The sequence below is a fragment of the Papaver somniferum genome, chromosome 1 (genome assembly GCF_003573695.1).
Source record: "Papaver somniferum cultivar HN1 chromosome 1, ASM357369v1, whole genome shotgun sequence".
Classification (NCBI taxonomy): Eukaryota; Viridiplantae; Streptophyta; class Magnoliopsida; order Ranunculales; family Papaveraceae; genus Papaver; species Papaver somniferum.
Genome location: NC_039358.1, coordinates 208,539,482 through 208,560,691, shown reverse-complemented (window position 1 = coordinate 208,560,691; position 21,210 = coordinate 208,539,482). Strand labels below are relative to the sequence as shown.

Here is a 21,210-nt window from a genome sequence, read left to right as displayed (position 1 = left end):
TTGAAGATTAATATTCTGACTTGTGGGAAATTAGAATAACTGGTGAAGAATTTTACGGAATCTCTTACAATTCATTAGTATTGAAGAAATGGCTAGAAGGAAAAATGTATCGGAACAACCGACAACTGCTAGAAGAAGAAGTAAAAGACTTGCTGGAAGAGAGAAGTGAAATGGAAGAATCAACTAGAAGGAGAAATGATGGAGAAAATCAAATTCAACAACCATTTCAACAAACACCGATACAAAATAAAAAAAAAGGATTATGATAGAGTGAGCGTACACACTTGGCGATCAAATTCAGCAGAAGAAGAGCAGCAAACCAGGAACCATGCACAGGTAGAGAGAAATCAAGAAGCAGATGAAGGAATAATTCATGGATATGAGGAAATTAGAGTGTTAGAAACGCTGAGACGAAGGATACATGAAGAAAAAAGAGCTGAAGCAGAAGAACGTGCAAATCTAACAAGGCAAAATCACGAATTGAGGATGGAAAATATGAGACTACAGAGTAGAAGATCGAGAAGATCATTTTCAAGATCGAATAGAAGAGAAATAAGGCGAAACTCACCCACAGTTAATGCTGGAAATAATATTCGAGAAGAAATACCAAATCCTAATGAAGAACATCGCGAAGATAGAGAAAGGACTGATGATCGTTACGTTCCACAAAATAAAACTTTTGATGATAGGAAAAATGATAGAAATATAGAGAATGAACAACGTCAGGGACGAAATAATCAAGATGGCGAAGGGAATCGAGAGGAAGGAAGAAGAATTTTACATGAGAGAGAAGCTCAAAGAAATCAACAAACGATAGAAGAAGAAATTGAAAGACATTATGCTGAACAAGCACGTTTAACTCGCGAATGTGAAAGATTGAGAGCGGAAATGGAAGAACAAGAGCTTCAGGAGGCAATTCGCCATAACAATCATGACAATCGAGAAAGAAGGCGTACACAAAACCATAATAACGGTAATCTCAATGAAGAGTATGATAGAGTACAGAGAAGGGCTGAAAGACAGCGAATGGAATTGATAGGAAATGAACAAAATCATGGAGGGGAAAATGAGAGACATCATCATATACGAATTCAAGATCGAGACGAGGAAGAGAACCGCAGGAGAAGACGAGATGAGGATGATGAAGAAGAAATGCAAAATTTCGCGAGAGAAGAAAGACATGAACGCAGAAGAATAAAGGCGAAATTAAAAAGACCAATGGATCAAAATTTAGGCGTAAATGAACAAATCTTAAAAGAATTGGAAGAAATGAGAGGAATGCTAAATAATAGAGGAGAAGTAGGCAGAAGACAATTAGATGAAGCTATAGAAGAAGCTGCGAAAACTCCATTTACAAGAGAAGTACAACTAGGAGGAATACCTCCGAAATGCAATTTGCCCGCATTAACCAACACTTTTTATGGAACAACTTGTGCAATTCAACACATTAAAGCCTACGTGAGGTACATGTTGCAGTGGGAAAATCATGATGCCGTATTGTGCAAATATTTTGCATCCAGTTTAAAAGGAGAGGCGTTAAAATGGTTCGAAGGTTTACCAAAAAATACAATAATATCTTTCAATCGTTTGCAGACTACATTCTTGGGGGCATATATAAGTAACAATTCTTCACGACCTGGTATTGAAGATGTGTTTGGGTTAAAACAAAGGATTGGCGAAAGTCTGAAGCATCTGACCAAAAGGTGGAGAACTATGTGTAGTGATATGGCTGGCCGTGTGGATGAGAGATATCTTATCTTGTCATTTATCAATGCTATGTTCGCAACCAATCTATTATATGTCCAAATTTTCAGAGTCAAGAACACCATCACAATGACCGAACTGCGAGAACTTCAGGAAGAGTATATTGCTCTAGAGGAAAGGAAAAATGAAATGAAATCATACCCAGTTGCGAACACCAATTCACAAGCAGCGAATGCAAGCTTATTACCTAAACTAATAAACACAGTGGCGAGCACTTCGCAAGTACAACAAGAAAAGGTTACGGGCAACAACAATCAACAGAAGTTGGTGGCTATGGGAAGCCGAGATCAAGAAGAGTATGAAAGAGAAAGAATTTTCTACAATCGTGGTGGAAATAATAATATTTAAAGACTTGATCAGCCGTAAGAAACTTATGGAGGTCAAAGACAAAATTATAATAGAGGACAAGGAGGTCACAAGGTAATATGAGAAGAAATCAAAATGCCACCTCTGAATGCAAGTGTGGAGAAAATATGGGAAGCTATAATTTTGATGGAGAATATACCAACACCATGGAACATGGGAACGGAACCACCTCAAAGCCGCAGAAGTCATGAGTTCTGTTCTTATCATCATTTTCACGGACATACTACAAATGATTGCAGAAATATAAAGAGAATTATTCTGAGAATAATATATCAAGGAAAACTAAACCACTTTCTGGTAGGACACCCACAATCTCAACCATTACTACCATCACCACCAGAACATCACAGAGTAAACACGGTGAAAGAGAAGGAAACGTTCTTCATAGAAGTTGGTGCAAAAGAAAAGAATCTATTATGTCACTCTATCGTACATTCATACAACACAATTGAAGATTTTCATGACAATGTTTTGAGTAGAGTGTTCGCAAGAGACAATGATGGAAGAGAAATTATCAATATTGTGAAAATCTCGCCGCTAGAGGAATGACAGGAACAGACTATTTCTTTTACCGCAGAAGAAGTCCCTGAAGGTGGAGAAGTACATGAAAACCCATTAGTGGTAAAATTAGAAATAAATCCAAAAACGAAAGAAGATGAAGATGATGAAGCTGAAGACTCATGGGCAATTAATAGAATTCTAATCGATACCGGAAGCTCTGTGAACATCTTATTCTATCATACTTATAAAACCATGGGAGGGAGAGATGATGACCTTATACCATCAACATATAAGATATGTGGTTTTAATGGTACTGCCAACAAGCCTAAAGGGGAGGTTACTATGCGAATTCCATTGAAGGGAATATCTTCTGAAATCCTGTTTAGTGTTGTTGACGTAAAATCACCCTACAATGCATTAATTGGTCGACCTTGGCTACATGGGATTCTAGGTGTATATTCAACTTTCCACCAGTGCATCAAATTCCCTCACCCCAGCGGTGTAGGAATCATAAAAGGAGATTGGGTTGAAGGAAAGAAACGTTACGAAATTGAGGTAGAATCCTGCGAAGGAAGAGCAAACAAGAAGGAAAGTTGGCGACGCAAAATCAAAGAGACAAAAAGAAGTGAGAGATTGATGGTGGATGCAATTGAACGAAAAGAAGAAGAAATATTGCGAAACTAATGCTACCTCAGAATAAGAAATGGTGAACATACCACTACCAAGGAAGCAATAGCAGAAAATAACAAAGAAGCAGAGAATGACAAAGGTAATGAAAATAAAAAGTGTATGAATGATTGATTTGTTGCAACATTCTCGCAACAAATAAAATTCTCAAAAATACATTTTACTGAATGATGAAAATGAGATTGAGAAGTGCAAATACGATATGATGATGTGCGAGAATCTCGCAGAGACAATGAATTCTACAAAAGACAATCAGAGAACAATGACAAAAGAGAAAGGGGCGAACCTTTATGGCGTACACCCTAGTTCGCAAATACAATTTTGCAAGAGGCAAATGTAAGACCTAAAGTATGTCATATAAGGGGGTACCTGTTGCATGGCTCAGGGAAAGGCTACACCGCCCCCAAAACCCGAGTCATGGAGATTTGGGGTCAATAAAGCCCATCCGAGAGAGGCACCTTGGATTCTCAGCTTAAGCATATGACTTAGGTTGGGCGACTAAGGTAATAAGGACTGTCCCAAGGAGTGCAGAATCTGACCAAGGCGCCGAGGTACACGGTTGAGTCAAGAGTGTCAGGGGTGTCTGGAGTGTACCTTTCCATTCTTGACAAGTCTTGGCTTATACTGCACTCGACACGAAGAAAACCCCACTTAGGGTGCAGTCTCGTAACCATAAACCCTATAGATAAAAGGGATAAGAGGCTGCGAAAACAACTGGTTGTTGTTAAGACCGGATAAGAGGAGCCAACCTTGTATGGTAGAGGTACGCCTCCTTGAAGGGGCAACCAGGGGGAAGATAAGGGCGACACCCTCCATTAGAGAGCTGATAAGTGTCTTAAGACGCAAATGTCATGAGGCTTTTTACTCGCAAGGGTATTAAGGCTTGTCATATTTATGCGACAATCCTGAAGAGGCAATAATACAAAAGAGAAAGATAAGACGAGATCAATGGGTTTTCGCATGAAAGTGCGAAGACGTCCTGCGATTTCGTCGTAGGACGACAATGTCATGGGGATTTATTTTCGCAAGAAATTTTAGGCCTATCATATTGTCGCAACTATCCTGGAGAAGCAATAATACAAATAAAAAAGTTAAGGAAAGATCAATGGGTTTTTGCATGAAAGTGCAAGGACGTCCTGCGATTTTGTCGCAATGACAAGAGGTGGCATAATAAGACCTACCACACAGGAATGAGATTTTGAAAAGAATCAAAATTCACTTCGCATATGATTGCGAAATTATACATAAACAATTGCGAAGTTGAGGCACAAAATAAGAAAAATCTGCAAAATCTCTTATTTGGATACAAATAACAGAGGCAAGTATGAGAATGAATGAAATTAGAAAATTTTATTTGTATCCACATGATAGATTTACGCAAAAATTGGAAAATTAATGATTATGTTGATCAACCATATTGCAAGGAAGAATTGTTTTAATGAATGCAGGTCGAAATGAAAGAAACTCATATATTAAGGAATATGGGGAACCAAAAGAATTCGCAAATATACAAAAAAGAAAGAATAAATGTAGAAGTATTACAGAAGATCAAAGAAAGACACAAAGACTACTTCTTAGTTGATCCTTCATCATCTCCATCAGACTTGTTCTCTTCTTCGTCTGCATCAGAACCTTTATCTCCATCAGAACCTTCATCACCATCAGATTCTTCATCATCAGCTTCGCTATCAGAGATGTTCAGACTAGGAATGTTCTTTGGTATCTCCTCCAATAGACAAGGATAATCAGAGTGAGGAACATTATGGTCATCACAAACCATTTGAATAGTTTGATTGCGAAAATGCAGAGCGTCGTTCTTAAAGTTCGCAACAGTGATCTTGATTTGATTCTTTAATCTAGAATATTTATCGTTGCGAGAAGAAAGATTCTTTGCCAGTTCCTCTTTTTCATCTTCAAGTTCCTCAACTCTTTGACGATATCTACTTTCAGATTCTGCGATGCATATAGCAATTAATCAGTAACTTGATAAAAACTCGTGAAAAACCAAAGCTTAATAAAGGAAAACAGTTAATGACCTTCTCTCGCAGAAATCATATCTCTAATCAAGGCTGTATGCTCAACTTGGAGACTAACATTTACACCTAAATCTTTTCTGGCGTTATCCAAGATTGGCGGCCCAAGCGAACTCATCATCACTATTATGAGAAGACGAGAACGAACTTGGTTTTCTCTCGCTAAGCACAACATTTGACGATTGGCTTCATCTCGTTCAAGTTGAACCTCAAGAAGAGTCTCTTGGAATTTCGCCAAAGCCTTAACACCTTGATCAGAGATACGATCTTTATCATCTATAAGTTTGCTAATCTTGGTTCTTAATTCATTGATCTTCTCTTTAGAATTGAGATAAAAACGTTTAAATTGGTTGGCTAAACCTAAACTAGATCTATGATCAATCTCTAAGAGGCGAAATTTGGATTTAAGTTCATTCAAAGGCAGAGATGAAATTTTATCATTAGAGAAAACTATTCAAGATTTATTAAGATGTTCAAGAAGAGTGTCATTATCTAGGGCATCGGGAAATGAACGAAGAAGAATGGCTTCATCAGAAAGACCATAAATGTCTGCAAAAAGGATTAATCAAATAAGATAAGACAATAGGATGAATGAATGAAAGGAAAGGAGAAAAAATTGCATACCATAGAGCTGATCATTAGCTTTTTGAAGAGTAGATAAATTTTGTTCCTTTGCGAAGAAGTGTCGGTTTCCAGTTTTTGTTCTTCTCGCGAAGACCTTTAACTTCACTTCTAATTGTTCGTTCTTCTCACGAAGACCCTTAGCTTCAGTTTCCAGTTCTTCTTCGTACGAAATTGAAGATTCTTCTTTTCAAGAATTTCGCGTCTCCTCTCCAAATATGAGGCAACAACGAAAGAAGCATTTCCAACCTGCGAGAAAATGTAAAAAGTATTAAAATAGAAAGAGATTTTGAGTTACAATAATGAAGAAGTAAAAATACGAAAGCATACCAGACTATTAAGAGAATGCAGGAAGTTGGGAGTCACCGATCTAGAAACTCCGCGAAGAGAACTATCACCATCCAATAAAGGAACATCGCAAATCATGGCGAGAGCTTTGCAGGTATTAGCGAGTTGACTATCTCCCATTCCTTGCCAAGAATCAGAAAAGATGCCAGAGAGCTTAGCCATAGAAGATTCAGATGGAGAATCTTCATTTGCAGCAGAGTCATCATTATCCTCATCATCCTCATCACTCTCGGAGTTTTCATGAGAAGGAGTATTTGAAGGAGAGGAAGAACGGATTTTTCTCTTTTTTGAAGGAGGAGCAGTTGGTTTTTCCCTGCGAAGAGCACCTTTGCCTTTATCACCAGTCTTCGCAACATTGGCAGGCTCTTCTATTTCAGCGATAACCTTCACACACAGATAGAAATAAAGAAATAAGGCAACAATATATTGTTTAAAATCATAAAGAATATTTCTTACCTCATCTGTGTATGAGCGAAGAGCTAACAAGGTATTAGCCTTCCAGTCCTGCGGTAGCTATCTTTCAATTTCTGGATCTGTAGAATGTCGCAAGAATCAGCGAACAAAAGAATAAAGAAAAATAAAGAAATGTAAAGTGGGCAAACTGGAAGAAACATACCTCTTTCTTCTTCTCGGGCCAAGAGAATACCCAAGGTTGATAAGTAGCGAGATTCTCAGGAAGAACATTTGACCCAGCAATGTAAGGTCCTTTCAGCATCAAGGGAAAAACACCATTTATCATCTTTGGATTGGCGAGGGGTTGTGTTCTTACCAGAGTGCCAATCAATGTCATGCATGAGCATTTTATCTTTCAAATAACATCCTTCCTTTTCAAGCGAATACCCCAGCGAGTATTCTCTTTCTTCATGGATATTAATTCATAATTTTCGAAGAAATTCGCTACTGTACTTCTCAGCGACTATCTCTAGATCTACGAATTTAGGATCCCTAAGTTCTTTGGAATAAAGAGATCCTTTACCAGCACCACGTTAGCGAACTCCAGCATCAGACGGATGCAATCCCCACTCAATTGGAAGATAGCTCGCGAAAATCCCGAGTGAGCGAGAATTTCATAGAACAAGGAATATCTGGGTCATAAAGAGGAATGGGGAGACCTGCGAGAATTTGACCCAGAAACTATGATTGATTGATCATCACAATTTGATCAGAGAAAAGTTTGATAGAAAGAATTGACTTGGCACTTTCACCAGGAATGGTAGAAAGTGTGAAACCTTTCTCGGCAAGATCTTTTTGAACATCCTTTAAGGTTTTCTCATGTTTTTGACCGCTTGGAGGCATATCTGAATATAAGTATGGGAATGGATGAAAAGTAAGAAGATTGAAGAGGGAAGAATTACAGTAGCAGAACTTACGGAAGAACAATAGAGTTGCAGAGATGAGAGAGTAAAAAGAGAAAGAAAGTAAAAAGAAATAAAGAGATAAGAAGAATATATAGAGAAGATTTTTTTACTCGAAGAAATAAACACCATTAATGCGAAAAGACGTGAGCGGTTGAAAAGCAGCGGTTACAGAAGACGTGTCAAGAAATAGATGGAAGAAAGGATACGTGTGATAAATGCAGAATATGAAGAGATGGAAGCTGCGGCATTTCTCACATCGTTCTCTACTTCGCAAGAAGATATGAGAAGAGGCAAGATGTAGGATCAGAATCTCGCAGCAATAATGCCTCAGCGAAATTATTAACAACACAACACAACAGTGTCGCAGAACAACTTCAGAAATGACATAATAAACGACGTCAGCTAAATCATGAGAAAATGTGATGGTCCTGCGAAAATAGGAGTTTGCGAGATTATATTGTAAGGTTGCGAGAATGTCGCAACCATATCCGAAAATAAAGGACAGATTAGCTGTCATCCACTATGTATTTCCCTATAAATAGCCATTCAGTTGTAAAGGAAGGAGAGAGATTTTTTGAGTGAGAAGCAAGTAAATAGGAGAGAGAAATAGAGCAGTGGTTATTCTTGATTCCTTTATCTTTTCTTGTAAGATTGTTCAAAGATTCATCAATAAAATTAAGATTGTTAATCCAAAAATGAGTTGAATGTGAATGAAATCTTGTGAGGGGTGTAGTGTAGGATTTCCTGCAACTACATCATTTACTTTATATTTCTGCATTATAATTGTTTTATTATAATTAAAGTAAATTACACAAACGTTAATTCCTATTTACTTGATAAGAAATCCTATTGTGTTTGGTTAAGTACGAACCTTTTTATCAAGTAAACATACTTTGTTGTTGTATTGTCTCGTGACCTCGTATCCATAGACGATCACATGAAGTGTGAACCGATTAGTTGCATTGTCTCGACTCAGTCCATAGACAATCACTTTCGGAGAAAGGACTTATAGGTAGGAAAATTTTTAACTTGAGGTATATTTGGGTATCCTCGCCTTTTCAATTGGTATCAGAGCGGGCAAACATGAAAAGATCTAACAATCTGTGTTTGATGCGATCCAATCTATAAGACATGAGTCAAAGTAGATTTAAGCGAGAGCGAAAACTTAAGAAGGACTCAGATAACGTATCGCAAGATTTTGGAAGTTTTGATTTTAAAAAATGCTTAGAAGGGACATCCTCATCGAGTTCTACGAGCTCAATTGAAAATACTTCTGAATATTCTCAAGATGAGATTAAGTTAAGCGTTGAGTGATGATCAAGGACCTCAAGTCTGAAAAATCTTCTGTAGGAGATGAAAAGGTTGATCATGTGAGTGTAAAAACTTCCGAGCTACAAGAATTAAAAGAATCTTTTGAATCTTGTGCAACTGAACTCACTCTTGGGATAAAAAGAGAAGGAAAACTTCTAGAAGAATTAGGTTATTTGCAAGATGAAAATGAACAACTTGTTCATGATCTTTCCTCCTTGACGGCGGAATTAGATTCTCTCAAGAATACATCTTACTTGGAGATTCAATCCTTGGAAGAGAAACTTGTTGAATCTAAAGCAAGGATTAACTCTCAACAAAAGAGTTTTGAAGAGAAGCAAGACGAGAAAAATGCCTTGAGTCTGAGCTAGTTGTTGCTCTTGATAAAATCAAGACGTTGGAAGAACAAAATTTGTACTTGAAAAAGTTCAATGATAACACAAACAATTTAACCTCAATGTTAGAAGCAAGTAGAAATCATCGTGATACACGAGGATTGGGCTATAAGGGAATAGATTGCTTCAAATATTAGCAAAGAGGTAAAAATTTTTAAAGTTACAAATTCTTCTAAACCAGAGGCTTCCACCGATGTAAAACATGCTCGTATTTCTTGTAAAGAAGTAAAACCAGTCAAGCCTAAGAATTGTGTTCAACTAACAGCAATCAAAGAGAGCACTTCTGCTAATGTCAAGAAAGCAACAACGTTGAACAAGGATAAGAAGAAGAAGAAGAAGAAAACTCGTCGAGCTCCAATGCAAGAAGATCCACAAAAAGGTAACATTAAAACTCATACATCGTATATTTATACTAAGCATTGTTATTATTGTGGTAATAAAGGACACTTGCAATGGGGATGCAAAGTTCGTAAGATGCAAGATGCACTTTCTATTGTATCAAATGAATTGGCTAAGTTTTCTCCTCATAAGAACTCAGATTGGTATTGTCCTAAGTTTAGGCAAAAGAATTATTATAATGATAGTTCAAATTTTGCATATCACTTGACAAGGTCATTTCATAAAAGACCCAATTATAGAAAGAGAGATGACTTTTTAAATGCAAAAACAAGATATGATGTTTCAAATTGGAGAAAGTGTGTTTCGCAAAATATTCAAAAGGATAATGATCCTAATGGTATGAAGGAGAAAGTTGCTCCTCCGAAACCCAACTCTAAATGGGTCCCTAAGTCCTCCATAGACAAGAAGAGACCAAAAGTTAGTCACAAGAATGACTCTCAACTGTTAATTGTTGGTGACAATAATTATAAGAGTTTTCTTGAAAGACTAAAGAAAGACATCATGTCTGAAATCTCTTGTACTAGTGAACGTTTTTGTGATAATGACACTCTTCGTCACAAGTCAAAGAAGAAAAACAAGAGATGGAACAAGAGAAAACAAACCAAGCAAGAGGTCAAGAATGATGATTATGTCTTAGTCACTCGTGACGAACAAGACAAGGATCAACTCAACACAACCTAGTTGTGTTATAATGTGCATACTCACCTTTGTGCTCAATTTTTTGAAAGGTGAGGAAGCACATGAAACTGAGCACATGATCTCTCGGTTATTATATGACTAATTAACACCTTTAGGAGATTTCTTTTCTTCTATACTCATACTTTCTCTATCTATATTTGAGGTTTTGATAGAAATGGTAATTGTGAGTTTATGATGTTGATATCTACTGATCATATATGTGTATCTCTTGTTTTTACGTTTAAAACGAGCCAAAAATCACTGAATTCGGACATCGTATGCAAAAGTTATGTCAAAAACAGTTTAGTGTTGTGATCCGTCACAAGTAACACTTGGGGTACCGATCCTAGTGATAGGTGCAAGATGGGGGAACCGATCCTAGTGAGAGGTCCCCATACGAAGAAGTGTAAAACTGTTTTTCCCATAACTTCTTCATCCGTACTCGGAATGACCTCACTCTTTTCGCGTTGATTTCGCAATTCAATTCCCTGCAAGATAGAAGTAATTGCAATACTTGATTCTTTGTTGAATATTTATGGTGTATTGCATTTGGGTTTATGGGATGTTTGATTTCGGTTTTATTACCTTGATATTCGATCTCATAATGTTGTGAACCCTTATGGTTTGGGTGACTTTTTGATTTAGCAGGATTAAGTTCTAGCCCTTGTTGGTAGGATTTATCAAAGGATCATGAGGGGTTCTGATAGAAACAATATGTGAAAAGTTCACAATATGTTGAATCGGTTTTGGTTTAGCATAAAATTATATGTGTTTCGGTGGTTTTCAACTTTTGCTTGCAATAGTTAAAAAACGGTTTTCAACCTTTCTCTGGTAAAGGTTGGTTGTTGTTATTCTTTTGTTTTGCATAAGGATGACAACATAATGATATTTCGATATCAATTATCCTTGGAAGAAGATGCAAACATATTGGAGAAGTGGATGCGAAATTTGAGGTAACAATTTTGTTAGTTAATTGTTTTCCTGTTTAAGAAAAGTCTGATTTTATTTCATATATATTTTGCTTTTGCTTAACAAAATTTCTGTACAATTGATGTTTTATTCCATTATTTGTGTATGGATGTGTGTGTGATTCAATTATTTCCGATTAAGAAAAACTATTGTTATCTTGCTTTATTGTGTGGTATCAATTGTTTAGGCTTACAAAATTTCGGTGCAATTGCGGTGCTATAATGTCTATGTTGTTTCAATTGCTTTCGGTTGAGGTGAATAATTATGCAAGTTGATTTATTTTGGTTTGTATGAATTATTTATGGCTTCACGAAAGAAAAAGTCTACGGGATGGATTGCTTAGTCTATTCGATTCCGGATAAGAGAAACTAAGTTTATCTTAGTTAGACTTATCAAAGTGGAGGTTTCGGTTATTCAAGTCTAATCGAATGCCTTAACAAGAAATACTAGTTAACTAACCTAGTACTTGTCTTGTTTAAAACTTAAAGGTCTAAGTTATATGGATAATTATAACCTGATGAGAAAAATAAATTTATCTTTATTTTGGTCTTATCGAATGAAGCGATTGTAATTTGTACAATCGGTTTAGCAAAGGGACTAAGGTGTTTAATTGACTTTTGGTTTGCTAAACTAAATTGGGAAAATTTCTTCGGGCAGTTATTTCCTTGATAACATATCAAAACAAATTACTTTGTAGTTTCGGTTTTGATATTGGTTATCAAAAATGGTGTGTGGAACCCTCGTGCTTAACTCTATAGGTTGCAAGTCTATTTTGAGATTTGTAAGATCCTTTCGTGTTGTCCTTTATTTTTTCGTTTCTTTGTCATTTTGTCACAAAAAGGGGGAGAAATATATGGAGTAAACAAGTGATACTGACATTGATTTTATATTGATTGGTATCACTAAGGAAAATGACAATTGTGCTTAAACGTTTATCTAACGAAAGAGTGAAAGCATAGACTAAGGGGGGGGGGGGGGGATAGCATATCATATTAATTGGTATAACAAAAACGTGCGGATTGATAAGATATACCTATCTCACATTTAGGGGGGGAGTATTAGCTTTGTTATAATAATTTCAACAGCGACATTTAAAGATTGAATGTATACAAGTTATTGTGCTGCTGAATTCGGGAATCAAACGTATGTGTAATGAATTCTTGTAATTTGTTTATCCATATGATTGTAAGAGTTTTGTCACTAAAATTGACAAAGGGGGAGATTGTTAGAGCATAGCTCGGTTGAACCCACCAAGCATTAGTATGTCAAGTTTGGTTGTCATATTTTAGTGAATCAAAACTCATTTAAGAGTCGCTTGATTATGTACTAGAGTCAACTTCATATTGGTTAGCTTGAAAGTATTAGGATATGAGACATTACAAGTATTGCGAAGACTTGAAGAAGTGAAGTAGTAAGAAGCTACAACGAAAACATCATCCTTCCACTTGAGGTTAGTGATATTTGACTTGCACTGTTTCATTCCCTAACGTATCTTTCGAGTCGTGCATATTGGAAACAAAAACTGCGAAGCATGAACACTCTAGATAGACATAGTATTAAGGAATACAATACGAGGTTTATTGCTTAACCATTAAACTTTGTAGATAAGATATCGACATGATCGTTTAAATGCTATTGTGATTATATATGGGTATGAGGTGAGGATTTCGTCCTCAATGTTTTAGATGTGTTTTAAGGAAGTAAGTTCATAAACTTGTTTATGAATCGAAAAGGAAACGCCAGGCGTTATTGGTATTGTTATTCATTGGATATCTTGTGAAGAACCAATATGTGTGATTTAGTATAACCGCTCATGACTTGTTCGTGTTCTTGGTAAAACTATTCACAAAGGCCTGACTTTTGTATTGGTATGACTTTTATTAGTGAAACCGATCTTAAGTAATCACCTGAGATGGTATGATCGAGTTTGTGATTTGTGTATGACCGAATCTGGGTAAATGGGAATCGATCCTAGTAAGAGGTGCAACACATCACAAAGGGGAATCGATCCTTGTATGAGGTGCAACAAGCTTGTAGCAGAAAGGGGAACTGATCCTATGGATATGTGCAACACGTTTTTAGGCAAAGGGGAACCGATCCTATGGACATGTGCAACACATATAAGTTAGATACCATATATATGTGGGGAACCGATCCTAGTACCTAGTCAACCGAATTTTGGAAATCTAGTGTGACTATGCACAGTACTCACACGGAGGTAGAACCGAAACTTGTTTTGGTAGAACCGTTAAACCCATGATTTGTGATTGAGTGTTCTTGATCAAACACATGGTTCTTGAAAGTCAGATGAACCAATTCTAAACTTGTTTGGAATTGTGGAAAATCGGTTTCAAGGTTGTAAGTATGAAAGAGGACTTACAAAGTAAGGATGTCGACACACTTTGAACACATGAAGTAATGTTTATCTTTTATTGTTCAAAGTTATTCCTTAGTAGCTACATGAAGAAAATCCTAGGATCGAAACATAAATAAGTTAAGAATATTTTAATTAAGGTCTTAATTTTATTTTAGGAAAATGAGAATTAGTAATGTGCATTTACTAGTTAATGATTTTCCAAAGAGATTTTCAGTCATTATTTTGGACAGAGCATTTCCAGGAATTATGGAAATCGAATTTGGAATATATTGCATATATTGAGAATATTTTCGGTTTTGGAAATTCCTTGGTGTCCAAACATCATTGTCTATAAATACTTGAAGTTTGCATTTCTAGCAAACTAATCCTTCGTGACAGCAAACTTCCTCGGTTGCGTTGTTACTGGTGAAGCCGCCTATTCGGAGAGGAGAATAACCTAATTAGGCGAAATCTCTTACGGCCGCTCAGTTTAAAGTCTTCTTTGGGATTGAGAAGCTCTATTAGTACCGTTGGTGGGAAACTAGATAATTGCGGTTTATCTTGTGTTTTCGATTGATTTGATTGACTAATGGTGGTTGAACTTTGATTGCACCTAGTTTGTTTATGCTTGATAATCTTCTCTTATGATATAAGATTCACTCAAACTAGATAGAAGTTTCGATAGGGATCTTTAAACTGTTGTTAGTGCTAAAGACGATCTTTTGATAATCTATTGTTAACAGACTCCGTTCTGTGTGTGGTTAATCACAAGAGATTCAAGTTGTTGTTTGCAGGTGTTTATTGAAGATCTAAGAAGATTTGAAGACAAAGAAGATATTTAAGATTTCTGATTTGGGGTTCATAATCTTTGGTGTGCACAATACTTGTTTCGGTATAAGAGGATCCAACTATAATCTGTTTATCCTTGTGGTAGATTGGATTGATTAGTTGTGTAGATCGGAATCAATACAATTCTTTGTGATTAAAAGTATTGATTGCAAAATCTTAACAATTATCTTTGGTAGTTGAACATAAGATAGATCTAAGAACCTGAGGAAGGAGTTTATTTGAGATAAACAGAAGAGCCTTTGTCGAACTCACATCACTTGATTGAAGAGAGTTGATACCAAACAGATTTGTTGTTCCTTTACTGTTTGGAATACGAACCAAAGGAATTGTTCCAAGTACGTGACTTATTCATAAGTTGGAGGCGTGGGAATACAGACGGAACTAGGTGAACTATAGGTTTAGTTGCTTGGTCTCAACTATACGAAGTTGGTTTAATTTTGTGTAGCGGCTTAATCCTGAGAGTATTCAATTCTGGACAAGGTCCCGGGGTTTTTCTGCATTTGCGGTTTCCTCGTTAACAAAATCTTGCTGTGTCATTTACTTTATATTTCTGCATTATAATTGTTTTATTATAATTAAATTAAATTACACAAACGTTAATTCCTATTTACTTGATAAGCAATCATATTGTGTTTGGTTATGTCCGAAAACATACTTCGTTGTTGTATTGTCTCGATCTCGTATCCATAGGCGATCACACGAAGTGTGAACCTATTAGTTGTATTGTCTCGACTCAGTCCATAGACAATCACTTTCGGAGAAAGGACTTATAGGTAGGAAAAGTTTTAGCTTGAGGTATATTTGGGTACCCTCGCATTTTCACTAAGTACAATTTTGGTCCCTCAATTGTAATGCATGAGATACGAGAACAAGATTCTTCAAAATTACGAAATTCAAAACCCATATAGGTAGCAGGTTTAAGATCTCTCCTCATCTGTGCATATGATTCCCGGAAATGAGATTTATCCCTTCCAATTATCTGTTCTTGTATGCAAATAATCTCTACTTTAACAAGTTCAAGATGTGTGGTGGATTTCACTTTCCCTAAAAATATTGGTCGATGAATCACCTATTTCCTTCTTACCATCCAAACAGGCTTATAAAACTATATACATCCCGTTGGTGGTAATGAGTCATAGGTTTTGAATATTGGATTCCAGTTAACTGAAAACTGTCAATGGGATTTAATCAGTTATTTTGAGTTATAAAGTAGATTTTGGGTTATGTGGGTAGATTGTGGATTACTCCCTAATTTTAGGATAAGGAGTAGATCTTGGGCAATTTGACAGATTATGAGATATACAGATAATGGTTCACTATATAATTTGGTCACGTGATAGATTTTTGGATATGGTGTAAAATGTTGGGTTGCAAAACAGAGTTTGGCCACAAAGCGAATATGGGGTTATTTAACAGTTTTTGATCATATGGTATATTTTAGATGCTTTTTTCGTAAGAATTATATAGCACGTTTCGGGTTAGAGTGATAAATTTTGGTCAAAGGGGCACATTTTGGATTTAAAAGTAGATTTTGGATCATAGGATATTTGAAGACGATGTGTACACTTTGGATCACGTGATCAGTCACAATACAGAGTTTTGGGCCCAAAATTAATTCAAGGATTACGAGGAAAGTTTAGGTCACCAAGTGGATTTTGGATCACGTGGATATCTTTATTAGGCAATAAGTTTAAATTTTTGGCCATAGGAAAATTTGTGTCCATAGTGGTAGGTTTTGTATAATTGAGAAACTTTGTGTGAGTTATTCATATAAAATCGGGTGTCATTAATAATGTTTGTGTGATTTTACGGTTATTTTAAATGAAATCTCGAGAGACATTATTCCAAATTTGATTTTCTTCACTTGCGTTTTCGTTTTTTTCACAATTTATTTGTTCAGCTGAGGGTGCTTCCTAACAAGTCTAGGCTCATTACATGTTTAATATTGGAGGTTAGGGCTTTATGAGCCTCGCAAACTGATTTTTTTTTTTTTTTTGAGTAAATCCATCAAACAACATCATCTAGAATCGTAAAGTTGTGATTGTTTATATTAGTTATTGTAAAGTGGCAGTTACATCACTCATTTTTTTATCAATAAAGTTAACATATTTTTAAAAAATAGTTAAATAAACTCTCATTTTACCAAATCCAGCAAAAACAAACTTACATTTTTTCTACTCTTCCCAGAGATAGTTCTACGAGAAACAAAAATAGAATTACAGACCAATAAAATATAACAACGAAGTACGTCGATATTAGCTTCAAACATTTTGACGGTACGATGCTTTTTGACGATGGAAATTATGAATCAATATATTTCTTACACCATATGTCGGGTCCATTAGATTATCTCAATCCAAAATCAACTACACTAGAGAACTTCACATTCTGATGCATCATGATTCTGATATCCGATGGTAAAAATGTCAATGAGTATACAAGTTGCATGATACTTAACAAGTATAACTTAATTTAACTGTTAGAAAGTTACCATGTGTATATTTTGTTAAAGGCCCACAAAATAAAGTTATGTGCACTTATTTTTTGAATATTAATATGCACCAAGCAGTAAGGTGCGCAATGGTGCTTACATTAGGTTTTTATCTTTGCTTCGTTTATGCCAATATAACACCATAAGGTGCATACATGAGGTTTCTCTTCACTGAAAGTTGAAAATCGAAGTGTCTAAATCTAAAAGGTGGTTCATCCTTGAGTTGGTGTCCTTCTTAAGAGTTATAATTGTTATACGTTATGTTACTCTTGTATCTCTGCATATTAAACATATTTGTTTTATAGAGTGGTAAATAATTATGTTATTTCGTTTAATGAAGTGCCAATGACGCCGATTCAAATAGTATATGGCGTAAAGGATAGTGTTTGATTGTCTATCTTATATAAATGAATAAATCATATTATATAAAAAAATTATATGTAAAAAAGATATTCATCTACAAATATTGATATGTAAAAAATATAGTTCATACCATAAACATTGTTTTTTTTTTAATTTGGGTTTAAACCCCCAAAGGTTATATTAAAGTTTAAACCTCCAAGAGGTCTGCTACCTACAAGCCTCGGTAGCTAGGAAAAGAAAGAGAAAAATCCCCCCACCCTGATGCTGACGAGTTTCGAACTCAAGTCGCCGGTATCATCACCCAACGACTTTACCACTGTACTATATAGTGACATCTGCTATAAACATTGTGTTTTAATATATGAATCATATTTTGATATATTACCTCCGTTTCCAAAAGGTATGCTTGTTTGATTTTGCATAAAGATTAAGAAAACTAATCATTGAAATAATTTTTTCATACGTTTTCCTAATTTATCGTTGATCATATTCTTTTGATATTAGAGAAAAAGTAAAGGAAGTGGCCCCCCTTTTGTGATAAGAGAACAAAAGAAGAGAAAGATGTGGTTCTTCCATGGGTAGATTAGTAAAATCATAACATTTGACTTTCCATTTATGGAAACAAGACTATCTTTTTGACATGCTCAAATAAGGAAACCAAACCTATCTTTTAGAAACCGATGGAGCATAATAAGTACATTAGTTAAGATAAGCATTATTGAGTTTTTTCATGATTTCTTTTAACTATTTTCTATAATCTATATTATAAGGAAGAAGGGTATTTGTCTATAACTCAATTAAGACGCTTGATTTTCGTCGTCGTGCAGCCTCGATTGATTATTGGTGGTTTGATTTTGAGTCAAAGGTGTCCACTAATTTTAGGCACGTTGCGGCCTGGGATAAGTTGTTTAATTTGGACGGTAGGAATTATGTCAGGCGCAACCGTCGGCTAACCATTGAACCATATTTCTTACAACTTTCTATCTCTATTATTACTCTTTCTAACCTGCAGCTATCCATCCCTTTCCATGTACTCTTTTTCTCATCGGACACGACGATTCTCAAACATAATCGTCTCTTGAGATTAAAGGTAATTCCATTACATATTTTAATTTTGGAATTGAACCTTTAGATTTTGTTCTTAATCATATTCATACATTTTCTTGATTTTGTGTTCTAATATTTTTTATTATTTGATGAAGGTAGTGTTGTTTACAACGAGAAGGAAATCAGTATGTAGATATTTGTGATTGTTTTTGGAATCATTATTTGTAATTGAAGATCATAGAATTTGAAGTAGGATCTATTCGTGAAATCCTAGGGTTTTATCCGGGTAAGCTTCTTATGCTTCTTAATTCGAGTGTTTCATTCAGTTTTTGCTATATTTGGTATATCTAATTGATCAAAGGCTAAAAATCATAGGAATTTTGCAGGCTTTAGAGAATCAATTACTTCAAGAAAATATAAAGATGTATCTTAAATATTCCATCAATGACAAAGCTAACTTTTCTTTCTTTTCTTTTTTTAATAGGAAAGGAGATGATATTAGATATGATGAATTACAAGTTGTTCAAGTCCAGCTAAAGTAGATTACCTAGCCATTTTAGCCATTCCAAAACCAAACAGAACTATTAGCTTGCGCTCTAGCAAATTTTGCTATAGTCTCCTATGTGGTTTGTGCACATAGGTACATTTCCATGAATTGAATTAACTTAAAATACTGTGGGCGTCATTTATTATGTTTGAAGATGTACATTTGACTGCTGAAAAGCTCTCATTCAAGGCATTAATCACATTTCTGTAATCACCCTCCAAATGCACTTGACTCCATCCTTTCTATTTATCCCACAACGCGCATCCAGCAAAACCAGTGCTTTAGCTTGCTCCAGATCTATTTCTTGTAGTGACCTTCCTCGTAATCCATTGCAGATATGTACCTGCAAAATTTTTACATATCAAACCTACTGCAGATGAATTGTTTAAATCAACGAATTATGCATCAAAGTTAATTTTGAAAATAGATGGATTTGGAGGTTCCCATAAATTGGAAGTATGCATTGCACAATTCTTGTTAATTATAATTTGAACATTTTCCGATCTTTAGTCCTGATAATGGTTTTTAATATTTTAGAAACAACATTCCATTTCCTTGAATATTATCAAAACTTCCCAAAAAAATGGTTGATTCTAGCCATTCTAGTACTAGTAGGAAGACAATCATGCATTATTTCCCAAAAAAAAATGGTGAACTTTATGAGGGAGTTTTAGCTTCCAGAATATTTTCCAGTTTATATTGAGATTTTTCTTAAATAGTAGGACTTTGACTCAAGCATTCATCTAAAATGACTCTATAAGCAATTTCACAGAGGAAACACCATTTGCAGATGGTTCCCAAATAATCTTATCTTTTCCACTGAGAGGAATTCTAATTCTTTGGATATCTATATTAGTATCAACAAAAAAAAAATTGTGATGATATCAGAATAAATACAGTAGTTAAGATAATATGAATGCATTATCGATTTTTGTCATGATTTCTTCTAACTATTTCTTGCAACACTTATATAATAACAAATGTATACTATTAATAAGTATATTCATGTTCTGAAGAATTTTTTTTATAAAAGATATTTATATTCATATGAAATTAAAATTTAAAGTATAATATTTGACTTTTCGACTTATCAAAATGTACATGCCAATAAAAGGAAGTAAAAAATCTTTCAAATTCCATGAACCGAGAGCCCAAAAATAAAAAGATAAGCTACTTAGATTGATGTTTTTTCCTCACAGATTCACAACATTCCTACTGATGAAAGTCATATAATTAAAATCTAAAACCACGCTTACATGGTAAAAAGAGAAAAACAACTAAACCACGCTTACATAACAATAACAACACAAGTGAACACTTTTGATACTCAAATTTTGTTTCAATCACTCAACTTTCCTGAGACCTGTAAATCAAACATGTTATCATTTTTCATCATCGGTTCCATTAAACTTTTATGTTGATCTCACGTACGAAGGTCCGTTCAGATCTCGGTAAAGGAAGTTTAGAAACGATCCATAAGTCTGAGAAAGTTCTATGAAGAATTACCACTTCCGATCCATAAAGCTCACAAAGTTCTTGTTTGGAAAGGTTTTTGTGAACCACTAATTTCCATTTACAAGTCTGTTAGAGCATTGCTCGGTCGAACTCACAAGTGTTGCTATCTCAAGCTTGTTGTCAAATTTAGTTGTCAAAACTATATCTTGATTTCTAGTCTACAATTAGTTAAGTCTCAGATTAGGATAGAAATGTAATTGAGATACGGACATCGCGGAAGTCATCATTGTGTTCTACTGTTTGAAGGCGAAGATCAACCGAAACTTTTGGAGAACTTCATCAACAAAAGGTACGTGAATATTGAACCACATATATCTCAAGAAATATTCATCTTTCTATCTATGAGACGATGTCGTATAGCTAATTAGATTATTATGCATAGACAAGAATTTAGAGTCAAGTTTATCTTGGTAATTAGTTCTCGAAATATAATGACTAAGCTTAATGAACATTTGTTCATACGTGATGAATTTCTATTAAGGACAATTTATTGTTCGGAATCAAAATCATGACAGTTTTATCATTCAGAAATAGCTTGGAACAGTGATATGTGGTATTGATGTTATTCGGGAATGTTTCAAATTGACATAGAGAGAAATATATAACTACCATATT

General features: G+C 35.1%; 1 long non-coding RNA gene across 1 annotated transcript; it reads left to right on the top strand.

The window, feature by feature from the left end:
* Nucleotides 1-18,519: 18,519 nt before the first annotated feature.
* On the top strand, nt 18,520-19,206 carry LOC113336044. The gene is made up of 3 exons (XR_003353601.1): nt 18,520-18,576; nt 18,689-18,819; nt 19,018-19,206. It is a non-coding gene; the product is annotated as an uncharacterized LOC113336044 (long non-coding RNA).
* The last annotated feature ends 2,004 nt before the right edge of the window (nt 19,207-21,210 follow it).